General features: G+C 41.6%; 1 protein-coding gene and 1 pseudogene across 6 annotated transcripts in view; one reads left to right on the top strand and one right to left on the bottom strand.

Annotated features, from left to right (window-relative positions):
* Positions 1–2,852, bottom strand: part of LOC109260970 (zinc finger protein 677-like) — a 90,792-nt gene extending 87,940 nt beyond the window's left edge. The window contains exon 1 of one of the 6 annotated variants that reach the window (XM_053906276.1): positions 2,750–2,852. The gene's annotated coding sequence lies outside the window, so the exon portion shown is untranslated. The remainder of the gene's footprint in view (positions 1–2,749) is intronic. The other 5 variants (XM_053906278.1, XM_053906281.1, XM_053906277.1 and 2 more) reach the window with 5 other exon arrangements.
* An 8,007-nt stretch (positions 2,853–10,859) lies between these two features.
* LOC109260974 (vomeronasal type-1 receptor 2-like) lies at positions 10,860–11,869 on the top strand (annotated as a pseudogene).
* The last annotated feature ends 2,064 nt before the right edge of the window (positions 11,870–13,933 follow it).

Genomic DNA, 13,933 nt, shown 5'->3' with positions numbered 1-13,933 from the left:
ATTTTTCACCCATTTCTTCAGGAAGCCCTCCCCTGCTCAAATACACTCCACTGCAACTACATTGTCCTCTGTCCGTCTGGCACTTGACCAAAAGGAATTGCCTCACTCAAGTTCTGGGCTCCTCCCAGCATACAATGACTGGTTGACACGGGGCATAAAAGCCTGTCCATTCCATTAATTTGGAACAACACTTAAGGGCCACCCCAGCTCCAGAATGCCCTGGTAACTACACTGAGTTTAGGTCTTTGTCCTGATGGTGATGGGAAGCTGTAAGAGGGTTTAATGTCAAGAGATGACACAATCAAATTTTTAAGCTTTAGCTAGGATACACAGAGAGGGTGGGGCTGACAGAAGCAAGCCTCTGTCTCTGAGACTATGCTCCTGCCTCTTTCTTAGTGGTTTTCATTATTTTTGGAACTGGGTCACATTGAAACTCTAATGATAACTGCACACACTCTCCAAAAAAACTGCCAAACACACACCCAATTTTGAAAATCATTCCAAGCATCTTATTAGCTCAGGTTCAGAATTCTTGGTCTATCGACTCATGTTAAAGGTGGGTGCCCTGGGGATCACAGGAAGAGTTACTTTACCAAGTTACCCTTAAGTCTGAGTGGAGTGAGCAGAACTGGGTATAAGTAAATTCTGAAATGGTGGCCTTGACATGTTTAAGTGGAAAGGGCCTGTCCCAATTCCAGATCATGACCTTTCATATTCCTGAACAAGAGAAGCTTCTCTTTCATGGGTGTAATCAAACCCAAGCATTTAATTCCTCTTTTCCAGAAAAACTATATGAAATTACAAATAGTTACAAGTCCTGGAAAACACGAAAAAGGGTCACCTGTGGGGATGAGGTCTGAGCAATCTCTGTATTATGAACAGATGGGCTCTGCTGGAACAAAGTTGCACATTAATCCAGACCACCTTTCAACATGTGTACAGAAAAGACAAAGGGGGGACGCCTGCGTGGCTCGGTCAATCAAGCGACCAACTTTGGCTCGGGTCACTATCTCGTGGATGATGACTTCGAGACTCGCGTTGGGCTCGGTGCTGACAGCTTAGAGCCTGGAACCTGCCTTGGATTCTGTCCTCCCTCTCTCTCTGCACCTCCCCCACCCACACTCTGTGTGTGTGTGTGTGTGTGTGTGTGTGTGTGTGTGTATGTGTGTGTGTCTCTCTCTCTCTCTCTCGCAAAAATAAACATTTAAAAAATGTTTTTTTAAATAAAAAGAAAAAGAAAAGACAAAGGGGACTTGAGGGGAACATCTACCTAGTTGGAGACTTCAGCTCAGAACTAGGAAATTTTTTTTTTTTTTTATTAAATTTTTTTTTTTTTCAACGTTTATTTTATTTTTGGGACAGAGAGAGACAGAACATGAACGGGGGAGGGACAGAGAGAGAGGGAGACACAGAATCGGAAACAGGCTCCAGGCTCCGAGCCATCAGCCCAGAGCCCGACGCGGGGCTCGAACTCACGGACCGCGAGATCGTGACCTGGCTGAAGTCGGACGCTTAACCGACTGCGCCACCCAGGCGCCCCTCAGAACTAGGAAATTTAAAAGATGACTTAAGAGAAGAAGAGAACTGCTGAATATTAAATTAACTGGCTGAACTAGCTTTGAGTGTTAAAAGATTATCAACATCCTTAACGGATGTGTGATGAAATACTATAAAGTTATTTGCCAGACATCCAAGAATACTTCGAATATATGATAGAGTAGAAAGCATGTAAAACTCATGAACAATAAAACTGAGGTAGAATAATTCGAAATTAAAAAGCTATCCAATGGATTCTGAGATTAAAGGCAAAACAAGTGTGGGGATAACATCAAGTTTAGAAAAGAATGCCATGAGCCACAGAAAAAAGGGGGGACAGAAACAGTACTGTTAATAATGGCCCCTGCAAAAAGCACCATGTGGTTACAGAAAGTCTTCCCCCATTAAGTGACTGAGCTAAGCCTCTGCCCTCTAGATGAGTAGGGGTTGCAAATGGCATTATCTTCCGATGCAATACTTAGAAAGGGCAGATGCCTCAAACACCAGGTGTCCCAACTCGCAATCTCTCCTGCATAACTGGAACAATTCACCAAGTTTTAGATGAATGAGGTCATAGGGCCACAAATCAGTACGTCACGACGTAACATCCCATACCCAATCAATTCAGTACTCACCAGGGTTTGGGTCCCGTGCTTTGTCTGAGACCACCATGTGCTTTGTTCTCTGTGTAAGTCTCTCTGTGTCCTGGTTTCTCCTCAGTCTTTTTGCCCATTTCCGTTTCCCTCCCTCGCTATTCCTCCTCCAACCGTGTGACCCCACTCTGCTGCAGCCTCTGTTTCAATCCCCGCCGTTCCTCCCACACTTTCCGACTCCGCAGATTTCTTCTGCGTCTTTCCCCGCCATCTCTGCCCCCACTCTGCCCTCCCTGCGGCGGCGCGAAGGGCCTGCATCCACCTCCCTAGTGACGACTGTGCCTGACGCGGTTGGGGGTGGGGGGTGGGGGCCGGGGGGAGACTCGGGAGTCAGAGAAAGGTTCTGAGCAGGAAAATGACCGGCAAGGTAAATGGGGTCTGTAAGGGCCAAAAGCAGAAAGGCTGGGCCCCAACGTGCCTCAGAGATTTTAACCGGAAACGAACGCAGACGCCCGTGACCCGCACCGACTGACTGGGTTCGGAACGTCTTATGGCCACGCCGCGAGAGGCGAAAGGGACGAACTCCCAGCGAGAACGACGAGTGGGTTCAAGGATTCTACCTTGCCAGGCGACCCCCGAAACCTGGCTGTGAGGAGGGGCCTGAGGAGCGCGAGCCCTGGAACCAACCAGCAAAACGGGAGACTCACTCACCCGAGCGCGCCCCTTCTCTGCTCGATCCGCTTCCGGGTTTGCGGGAAAGCGCTCTGGCGCGTGCGCGGCGGGGCGGGGCCGAGGCGGGTCGAGGGCGTGGCATGTGGGGCGGGGCCGAGGCGCGCTGGATCCCGCCCCGCAGGCCATCCTCCTCCGGGTTTCTGCCGGTGCGTCCTTCCTACCCGGCGGGTTCGCGTCGTGCTTTTGGATTCCTTCCAATCCCCCTGGTGTCGTTTGGAGCCAGGCTGGGTACAACCTTAGGGGAAGGGTGGGCCGCTTCTGTTGGGAGTGACTGTGTTTGACAAGTTGAGCCCGGTGCGCAGGGAAACATTTGTAACGAGTGGTGGAGACGCACGCCAGCGAGGGAGGCGGAACAGCGCGGGGACCTAGGATCGGGGATCCTCGTGGGGCGAATGAGACCCACCTGACAACTCGTTGTTTAATGTACCAAAATCCGGGGTGGTCAGTGTGGGTGTTGGACGCTAGAATGAGACATGCAAAACTCTTCTGTGAGGGTGAGCCTCAGTGGCTCAGTAGGTTAAGCCTCTACTTAGCTCTCAGGTCATGATCCCCGGGTTGTGGGGTCAAGCCCACCATTGGACTCTGTGCTGACATCTCAGGGTCTGGAGCCTACCTCGGATCTGTATCTCCCTCTCTCTCTCTCTGCCCCTACCCTGCTCGCGCTGTGTCTCACTCTCTCTCAAAAATAAAATAAACATTAAAAAAAAAAAAAAACACCACAACTGTTCTGTGGGAAATGTGCAGCTTGGTATTAACTGAGCTTTTCACTGAATTGTCACTTCTGCTCTCCATTCACTGAACTGCGTTCCCTGGCGTTCCCCTCCAGGCCCTGGGCTGTGGGGGCGGAGGGCTGGCACGGTGCTTTAAAAGAACAAACATTTCTGCCTCTATGGGTGTGCATTAGTTTCTCTCTCTCTTTAAATTTGATATTCGAATCCACGCCTCTCGAGATGAATTATAAATCCAAACGCCTTTGAGAGCTACCATATGACACCTATATTTTGCTTAAGCCATTAATTACTAAATATCACTGCAATTCCAATTTTAAGGATCCTTGTTCTCAGTTATTTTGGACAACTATTTTTCACTTGAAAATTAAAATTTTAAAAAACGTTTATTTATATTGAGAGCAAGGGAGAGAACGCAAGCAAGGGAGAGGCAGACAGAGAGAGGATCCCAACCAGGCTCTGGGCAGAGCCCCTGCCCCTACTGGGGCTGGATCTCACAAACTCTGAGATCCTGACATGAGCCACAACCCAGAGTCCGAGGTTTAACCAACTGAGCCACACAGGTGCCCCCAAAATTCAATATTTTAACTGATCTTTTTGTTTTCTGTTTCTGAATGCTTGGTACCAAGGGCAGATAACGTAGCTTCTAAAAGGTGTACTCTTTCAGAGATATTTAACTTTTCCTAGTAGTGACGAAATACTGGTTTTGAAATAATTCCAGAGACATGTGATAAGGATATCTATTCTATATGTGAATAATACAAGCAAATTGTAAAACTAGGTTTTCACATTTTCAGTAGTATCATATCCACTCTTAATAATGTCTAATAGGAAATATGCAAGTTAATAGCTCCTCTTCTGTTTCCTGTGGAAATTCTGAAGGAGGTGATGGCTGCATTTGCTTTTCACATCCTATTATGTGACTGCCCCCTCCAGTGCTTAAATCTCTGCAAGGAGTGAATGAACAAATGACTACATATTGTTTAACAGTTTACAATAGTTTATAGGTATCTTGTCATTTTAGAGGGTTGTGTATTCCTTCTGCAGCGTGCAGAGATGACCCTGGACACAATAAGGTCAGGGCTCCAGAGAACAAAAGGGCTGATTGTTAAAAAAAACATGGGGTGATTAGGACAGAGGGGTTCAGCACCCACCAACAGGGATTTTCAGAAAGAGCCAAATGAAATGAAAAGGTGGAAGAGAGAGCTTAAAACGATACAAAGGTGCTTATCAAGACAAGCATGCCTTGGGTAACCCTCACCTCCAGGGAAATTCTGAAGATGTTGTTCCTGTGAATGTGCTGGACCGCTGCTTATATCTTAAGAGCTTGAACACTATGGAGATGCTGGCCTAGATCATGAATCCTAAATGGCCGACAGGAAGGAAGTTAAAAGTAAGGCAAATGGTGATTGTGTGATCTTGTTATTCAGCACCCCCAGTCAAACTTCTTTGTGATGTTTCCACTGTTCATTCTCAGTCACAAGAAGAGAGAAAGTGGTATTTACCCCCACAGTTAGGATCCAGCCGCTGATTGTTAGAGAGGCGCGCAGAGCTTTTATTTTAAGTTCTAACATCTTGGAGTTTCTGGGACCATCATGATGTTCTGGAAGACACTCAAGAAGCAGGTGGAACCAATAGACACCACTGGCAACTCTGAACATACAAAACAATATGCATCAAAACTCATTGAGGACGTTTTTCAACCCAAATCTGTTGCTGAGGGACTTCTTTAAAGATGATGAACCAGGAGCACCTGGGTGGCTCAGTTGGTTGGGCGTCCGACTTCACCTCAGGTCATGATCTCCCACTCTGTGAGTTCGAGCCCCGCATCGGGCTCTGCTGACAGCTCAGAGCCTGGAGCCTTCTTTGGATTCTGTGTCTCCCTCTCTTTCTGCCCCTCCCCTGCTCATGCTCTGTCCCTCTCTGTCTCAAAAAAAAAAATAAAAACATTTAAAAAATTTTTTTAAAAAGACAATTAACCAGAGGTTGGGCACAGTCAGGTGCTTGAAAAGCAGGTCTTAGGAAGGAATTTGACCATTTTTAATTATTTTTTACCATATAGACTTCTCTTTTGACCTTTACCCCGCTGTAGGATGTGAAGAATAAGACCATTTATTATCATTTTGATTGGAATTCTCATTTCCCAAATACCAAGCATTAATGATGTTATCCCTACTACAGTTTTTGCTGGTTAAGTTTTCTTATGCACTTTGACATACTTCTGAATTTTTAACGTCACTGATGTAATAGTCTGTTCATAATTAAACATATCATAAAAATAACAATACTCATTTTGGTGTTCTTTTCTTTACAGTTTTTGTGGCTATTCTTATTTGTTCTTTATTCTGTAAGATCTTTGCAGTAACATTGCTAGTTCAAAAAACTAACTGAGGGTATCTATGTCAGGATTGAATTAAACTCATAAATTAGATGAAGAAGAACTCATCTTTTTATAATATTGAGTTTTTCTACCCAAGAACATGATGTAAATTTACATTCATTTATTTCTACTTTCATATATTACAGGAATGTTTTATTGGTTCCCCCATATAGGTTTTACACATTTTTGTTAGATTCATTCCTAGTTAATTTCATATTTTAAAGCTATTTATTTATTTAGAGAGTGCAAAAGCAGGGGAGAGGGGCAGACAGAGAAAGAGAGAGAATTCCAAGAGGGTCCATGTTCAGCAAGGCGGATCCCACAACCCTGGGATCACTACCTGAGCTGAAATCAAGAGTCAGGCGCTCAACTGACTGAGCCGCCCACGTGTCCCTATTTCATTTTATGTTACATTTTTTCATTAAATGTTTATTTATTTATTTTTGAGAGAGTGCACACAAGTGGGGGAGGGGCAGAGAGAGAGAGGGAGACACAGAATCCAAAGCAGGCTCCGGGCTCTGAGCTGTCAGCACAGAGCCTCCCTCGGGGCTTGAACCCAGAAATCTTGAGACCACGACCTGAGATGAAGTCGGATGCTCAACCAACTGAGCTACCCATGCGACCCCATTTTACATTACACTTTTGTAATTGCAGGCCCTGCTACTATAACTTGTAAATGATTATTTATCATACATAGGCCATTGTACAAAAATATCCTATGTACAGGGGCGCCTGGGTGGCTCAGGTGGTGGAGCTTGCAACTCTTGATCACAGAATCGTGAGATTAAGCCCCATGTTGGGTGTAGAGATTACTTAAAAATAAAATCTTCAAAAAAATAGCCTATGTACAAAAAGGCTATTGTTTTTGCATATCAGTATTATATCCTATTATCTTACTGAATTATTTCTCATAGTGAATTTTCTATTGTGTTTCTAGAGGTATGCTTGTATCATCTGCAAACATAGTTCTACATCTTTGTTTCTAATTCCTCTGCCATTTTAAATTGCCTGGCTAAAATTATGTAAAGAGCCTAAATGTCCATCAACTGATGAATGGATATGGAAGATGTGGTTTATATATACAATGGAATACTACTTGGCAATGAGAAAGAATGAAATCCTGTCATTTGGAGCAACGTGGATGGAACTGGAAGGTATTATGTTGAGTGAAATAAGTCAGTCAGAGAAAGACAGATATCGTATGTTTTCACTCATGCGTGGATCTTGAGAGACTTAACAGAAGACCATGGGGGAAGAGAAGGGGAAAAATAATAGATACAAACAGAGGGGGAGGGAAGCAAACCATAAAAGACTCTTAAATACAGAGAACAAACTGAGGGGATGGGGGGAGGGGAAAATGGGTGATGGGCATTGAGAAGGGCATTTGCTGGGATGAGCACTGGGTGTTATATGTAAGCAATGAACCAGGGGAATCTACCCCAAAACCCAAGAGCACACTTTACACACTGTATGTTAGCCAAATTTGACAATAAACTATATTTAAAAATAATAATAATAAATAATAAAAATATAAATACACACATACATCAATTGCCCTAGCTAAACCTCTAATATAATGATAAATGAATACAATGGGTGATCATGTACTTTTTTTACTGTGGTTTTTCTGGCCTTAGTGGACTATCTTTAGGGCTTCCCTAAGAGCAAGAACAGGACTTCGTTTTATCAAGTTGGAAAGATCCTAAAGAAATTCCTAATTTTGAGTATTTTGATTCCACATTCTTCCATGTTGAATTCTTCCAAATAATATTTTTGTAACTATGAGTAAGTTTCTTGATTTATCTTCACAAATATGATGAACTTATATTAATGAATTTCCTAATAGTGAATCATTCTTGAATTCCAGACATAAATTTCACTTGGTCATCATATTTTTAGATTATTTTCAGGGGTTTTGCCTATATTTATTTTACATGGTACCATATCTAAGCAGATGTGAGATCTTTCTGTGGCAGTCTTTTTGGTACCAACTTTAGGATGTTTTAGTATCAGAATTTTATTTGACATAAAAAGATAATTTGGAAATTTTATTTCTTCTCTGATGCTCTTGAATTGAGTAAGTAGCATTAGCTTATCTGCTATTTAAAAGAATGGTAGAATCTGGGTGCTTTTATTTGTGAGGGACTCTGATAAATGTCTTCCTTTTCTCTATGAATATTAGTCTGTTTGGACTCCTTATCTTACTGAAATCAATTTTGATAAAATGTATTGTCCTAGAGGGGCGCCTGGGTGGCTGAGTCCATTTAGCGACCCACTTCAGCTCAGGTCATGATCTCATGATTTGTGGGCTCGAGCCCCATGTCAGGCTCTGTGTTGACAACTCAGAGCCTGGAGCCTACTTTGGATTCTGTGTCTCCCTCTCTCTCTCTCTCTGCCTGCTCCCTGCTCACACACACACTGTTTCTCTCTCAAAAATAAATAAGCATTAAAAAAAATTTTTTTAAATGTATAGTCCTAAAAAATGTCCATTTTTATATAGGCTTTCTAGTTAATTTGTTTTGAGTTGGGGAAGTGGGACAAATATTTTTAAATCTCATGTATTGACATCATGTTCTTTATTTGCATTTATTGAAGATTTAAAATGTACTGCAGATATTGAAGAATTTTTAAATAGAAAAATCCTTCTTGAGTCATTTGTAGGATTCTTTCTCTCTGCCCATAAGTTTTAAATGGTGGTGGTACTTGGGTGTGAGGAGTAACAAAGAATTAGACTGGGGTAAAAGAAATTCTCAGGGAAGCACAAAATCCAATGAAGCACGTGTGCTTCTCGGCTGGTCTTTCATGGCTCAGACCTCAGCATTTCCTCCTTCCATGGGACACCCTGTCTGCTTGCTGGAATAATGGAAAAGGAAGAGTCGCTCTCAAACACTCCAACGATCCCTTTGGCTATGCTCACTAGAAACTTCTAATAGATCCTGGTAATTAAAGACTTTTTCAGAACCGTTCTCAGTTCCCCAAGTGTTAAATTATCATTGTCACTACAGCTGACATGATGACGGCAATTCTTTGGGGAGGTGAGGTCTCAGAATCACTAACCTGTATCTCAGGGTTTGGCTTCCTCCCTCCCACACATGCTTTGCCTGCTACTTTATACTCAGCCTCCAGTCCTGGCAGCAGGAAGGAGTCTGCGAGAATCTTCTAGTTTAGTGTGAGACCACAGTCTCTACGGTTGGGAGATGCAGCAGGAATCTGCTGAGCATAGGTGAGCATATCTGGGAAAAGAATCTTCCGGCACAGGCTGAGCTTGTGAGAGAGACTGCTCAATCAGTGCATGACTGCTGCTAACATAATTTAACAAAATCCTCATTGACGGGGTTCTTCGTGTTTGATCCAAGTGCGCTCAGAGTCTGAATTTTAAGATACTTCAAGATTATAATTTCAGGGGGCGCCTGGGTGGCTCAGTCAAGCTTCCAACTCTCGATCCCAGCTCAGGTCTTGATCTCAGGGTCATGAGTTCAAGCCCCGCACTGGGCATGAACAGTCTACTTAAAAAAAAAAAAAAAAAAAAAAGATTATACTTTAGGAACTTATCTGCTATTCAATCCCATGAGCAAGAGTCAGAGATATTTTCGGGAGCAATATTGTGAGCCCTGTGAAGGCATGTGCATGTGATAATGAATATGATGGAACCAATTGAAATACCTGATTCTCAGCAGAAACAGTGTGACTGAATGGGAAGTGCTGAAAATTATTCTTCTATAACTTGAGTTTTGTGTGCTTAATGGAGACAGTAAGTGTGCCTCTCCTGAAAATCTCTGTGGACTATTGATCTGCAAGACAATTTTCTTTCCTGAAATTAGGAAAGATACTTTAAGAAAAAGCTAATGTCACCACAGAGGGATTTAAAGAGCAAAAAATTAAGGACTTTGTTTTATATTTTAATATTTAAATAATAAATTTATTTAAAAATATCTCATCAAGAAAAAAAGACAATTTTAAGCTATATTTCTTCTGGTTTAAAATCACTTCAACAGTATTTCCAATCCACTAACTCACCTCTCTTGCTTTTCAAGATCCCAAGAGTTGAAGTCTTCAAATTCCATTTTGCATGTTTGCATTGTGTTTTAATAGCTTTTCCAAATCAAATATTGGCTCCAGATTCCGTTTGTTCTAAAATAGCAAACATACAGTGATAGATCTTTAAAGAGGATTAATTTATTTTCTGCCCTAATAAGCTTTATCACCATGTGATGTTTCATGTCCCGTATGTTAGCACACAGTGCAGTTCCGCACAATAATTTCTGTTACGGATGCCATTGTCCTTTTGGTCCAGGCAAAAAATGAAATGAGTTCAGCTGCCATCCTAACAGTTGTCTGCATTAAATAAATCAGACTGGCTCAATAAAATTACTCAGTGCATGTATAATTTATTAAGACCTTTGAATCTTCACTCCATAGTTATATTGGTTATAAAGAATACTTAAACGAAAGTGGGAAATGATCAAACCAGGTTTAGTAAGTAAAATAAATTTAAAATATGAGAAGGTGTGTGTGTGTGTGTGTGTGTGTGTGTGTGTGTGTGTGTGTATGTGTGTGCGTGTATCCATAATGAGGTTCCTGGCATAGTATAGTACCGTAGCAAACATTCATGTCACTGCCACTAGGCAACCAAGGTTCAAATCGTGATTCCTCTGCTATTTACATGAGTCACTTAACTTCCCATGGTTAAATTCTCCTCGTCTATAGAGTGAGAGTAATGTTAGTTCCTAACTCATAGGGTTGTGAATATTATATAAGTTGCAATAGGGAAAGCAGTAATAACAGTGACCCACACATTGTTAAGTGCTATAAAAAGACACACATGTAACTTTGGACATCTCTTAACAAAAGACAATAGAGTTTAGATGTTCACTCTCAGAGAAAGGGAGAGGTAAGTGAAGATCTTATTTTCCATGAAAGTGTAGCCCAAAACTCATTATTTTCATGCAGAATCCTCTACGTGTGAGTTCTGGACAATGACAGAATGGCCTCGGTGGATTTGAATATAGTAGTGATCTTCCTATTCCACATAGTCATTGGAATCCTGGGCAGTTTCTCACTCTTCTATCATTAGATGTCCCTTTGCTTCAGGGGATGCAAGCCGAGATCCACAAAGTTGGTTCTCAGGCACCTGAGTATACCCAGCTCCTTGCCCATTCTCTCTAGAGGAATCCCAGAGACGATGGCAGCGCTAGGGCTGAAACATTTCACCATTTATTGTGGATGCTACGTTCTTTTATACGTTCACGGAGTGGCCAGAGGTATGTCCCTTTGTTCCACCTGCCCTTGAGTGTCTTCCAGGCCATCACGATCAGCCCTGGGAACTCCAGGTGGGCAGAGCTTAAAGTGAAAGCTCCAAAGTACATTGGCCCCTCAAGTATCCTGTGCAGGGTGTTCCACATGCTAGCAAATAAGTTTTTTCCCATTTATATGACTGTAAATGGAACAACAAAACTATTACCAAAAAAGTGTTTGGGATATTGTTGTGCTTCACAGTGTAGAGACAAGATCACAGGCTCATTATAGGCAGCAATGACATCTTTCCTTGACATTTTGTGTTTGGGACACATGACGTTGGCCAGCAGCTCCATAGTTTTTCTCTTTCACAGTCACACGCAGATGGTCCAATGCATCCATAGGAACAATCTCTCCCCCAGACCTCCCCTGAGACCAGAGCCACCCAAAGCATCCTTGTTTTGGTGACCACCATTGTATTGTTTAATGCCATTTCTTCCATTATTTATGTTTACTTGCCTCTCTTTGATAATTCTAGTTGGTGGCTGGTGAATGTCGCTGTACTAATCCTTGCATGTTTTCCAAGTATTAGATCTTTTGTTCTCATGAACCATGACCCCAGCATATTCAGGCTGTATTGTGTCTCCTGTGGAAGAAATACATAATTCCCTCATCTCATCAGGGATATATGAATTGTCTTCCACCTGTTCAGTCAGGGATGCACTGAAACCTCAAAGAATGTGAAGAACAATAATGAACCAGTTTCACTGCAGGGAGAGGGGTGAACTAGACACACGGACACCAGCCTAATAGGAAATAGTAAAGAGCATGGTACATGAAATCATCTGTAATTAATATGTGTGTAGTTATATAGTTTCTATTTTTATTAATGGTAACAGTGGAGAAGTTAAGATTCTACAAAACAGTCCTGAAATAATGTGAACATACTGGATAGATCTTTGAATGTGTAACTTTCAAACTGAGATATTAAAATTTCCCAAGATGTACCTGAGATTGCAATTGTGAATCCTGATTTGTGATACAAACGGCCTGGAGTGAAGGCGGAGGGAAAACCAGGTTTACTTACTGCTGGCTTTGGAGGCTATGTCGTGAAATATTGTGCTTTATATCCTAAGAGAAACTGGGGACATTTGAAATATGGTAATGCTCATGGAGCAAGATGAGTGCATGAAAATGTTTTCTGCTCAACATTTGAAGAGTAAACTGTGGGGGACAAAGAGGAACATAGGAAGAGGTGTCAGGTGAATTTTAGAAAGGGTGCAGGTGAGAGGCAGTCAGTAAACATTGGGTATGTGGGAAAAGACTGAACATACTTTTGAGATGTTTAGAAGGCAGACTGTTCTGTATTAAATCTTGATGGTAGCTGGCATGGTTGGGGAGAAAGAGATTTCAAGATGGACTTCTGCTTTTCAAACTTGAGGATACAAGAGAGAGGATCTTGAAAAGCAAGAGAGGTGAGTTAGTGAATTGGAAATACTGTTGAAATGATTTTAAACCAGAAGAAATATAGCTTAAAATTGTCTTTTTTTCTTAATATTTTTAAGTAAATTTATTATTTAAATATTAAAATATAAAAACAAAGTTCTATCCTGAATCCCACACTCATAACTCCCAGGTTATGGAGGGCCCTTTCATCAAGCTTGGTGCAGGAGATGAGTAGCAATTTGAAGCTGGAGTACACGATGTAGTTTGTTTCAAAAGGAGTAGTATCGCTTTTGAAATCACCATCAAGGCAATATGGACACCATTGAAAGAAAAGGTACAGTTTGCTTCTGACTTCGTGGCTCTTATTAGGGTATGTGCTCAAGGGAAAGGCTAGTATCAGTTCAAGGTCCCTACAGACCACCTGGCCACACAGAATGGATCCTGAGGCACCAGTATTAGCTAAACTCTCAACACTCACTCTATGTACCTGCAGGTTTCTTTTTTGGGAGGGAATTTCAAGATTACAACCTTATTCTGCAATTCAAAGCATTCCTATCATTTTTTTCACATGGGTGACTTGTGGTAAGGTGTACCTTTACAGGAATTGATCTATTTCACCTAAATTTTCAAGTATATCTGTGTAGAGTTTTATATTAATCCCTTACTACCCTTTTGATGTCTCCAGGTTCTGGAGTAATATTCCCTTTTTAATTTGTTAGGAGGAATTTGTGTTTTCTCTTATATTATTTGGTAGTTAGGCTAGTGAATCATGAACATTATTTTTTTCAGTGAACCATCTCTTTGCTTTATTATCTCTACTGTTTTCCTGTGTTCAGTTTTACTTATTTTTGCTCTTGCCTTTATTATTTCCTTCTTTCTGCTTCGGTTGTGTTTCTTTTTTTTCCTTCTGATTTCTTACTGCAACTTAGATTATTCTTGGATATTTTCCCTCTTTTCTAGTACATTGAGTCCTATCAGTTTCCTTCTCAGTACTGCTTTAGTTGAACCTCACAAAAATGGCAGGTTGTATTTTCATTTTCTTTCAGCCTGTATATTTCACTTGAGTCTTCCACTTTGAACTGTGGGGTATTTGAAAGTATTTTGTTTAGTTTCCAAATGTTTGGAGATTTTCCAGTTAATTTTTTTGTTTCGTTTTCTTTTTGGATTTGGATTCCATTGTGGGCAGTGAACACCCTCTAGGATTCTATTCTTTTGACTTTGCTGAAGGGTGCCTTAGGACCCAGCAGAAGAACTGTCTTGATATATGTTCTTGAGGGGGAAAA

Source organism: Panthera pardus, unplaced genomic scaffold, assembly GCF_024362965.1.
Source record: "Panthera pardus isolate Hobbes unplaced genomic scaffold, ASM2436296v1 HiC_scaffold_18, whole genome shotgun sequence".
Lineage (NCBI taxonomy): Eukaryota > Metazoa > Chordata > Mammalia > Carnivora > Felidae > Panthera > Panthera pardus.
Note: the sequence above shows the minus strand (reverse complement) of the source record. Positions and strands in the feature narration are given on the sequence as shown.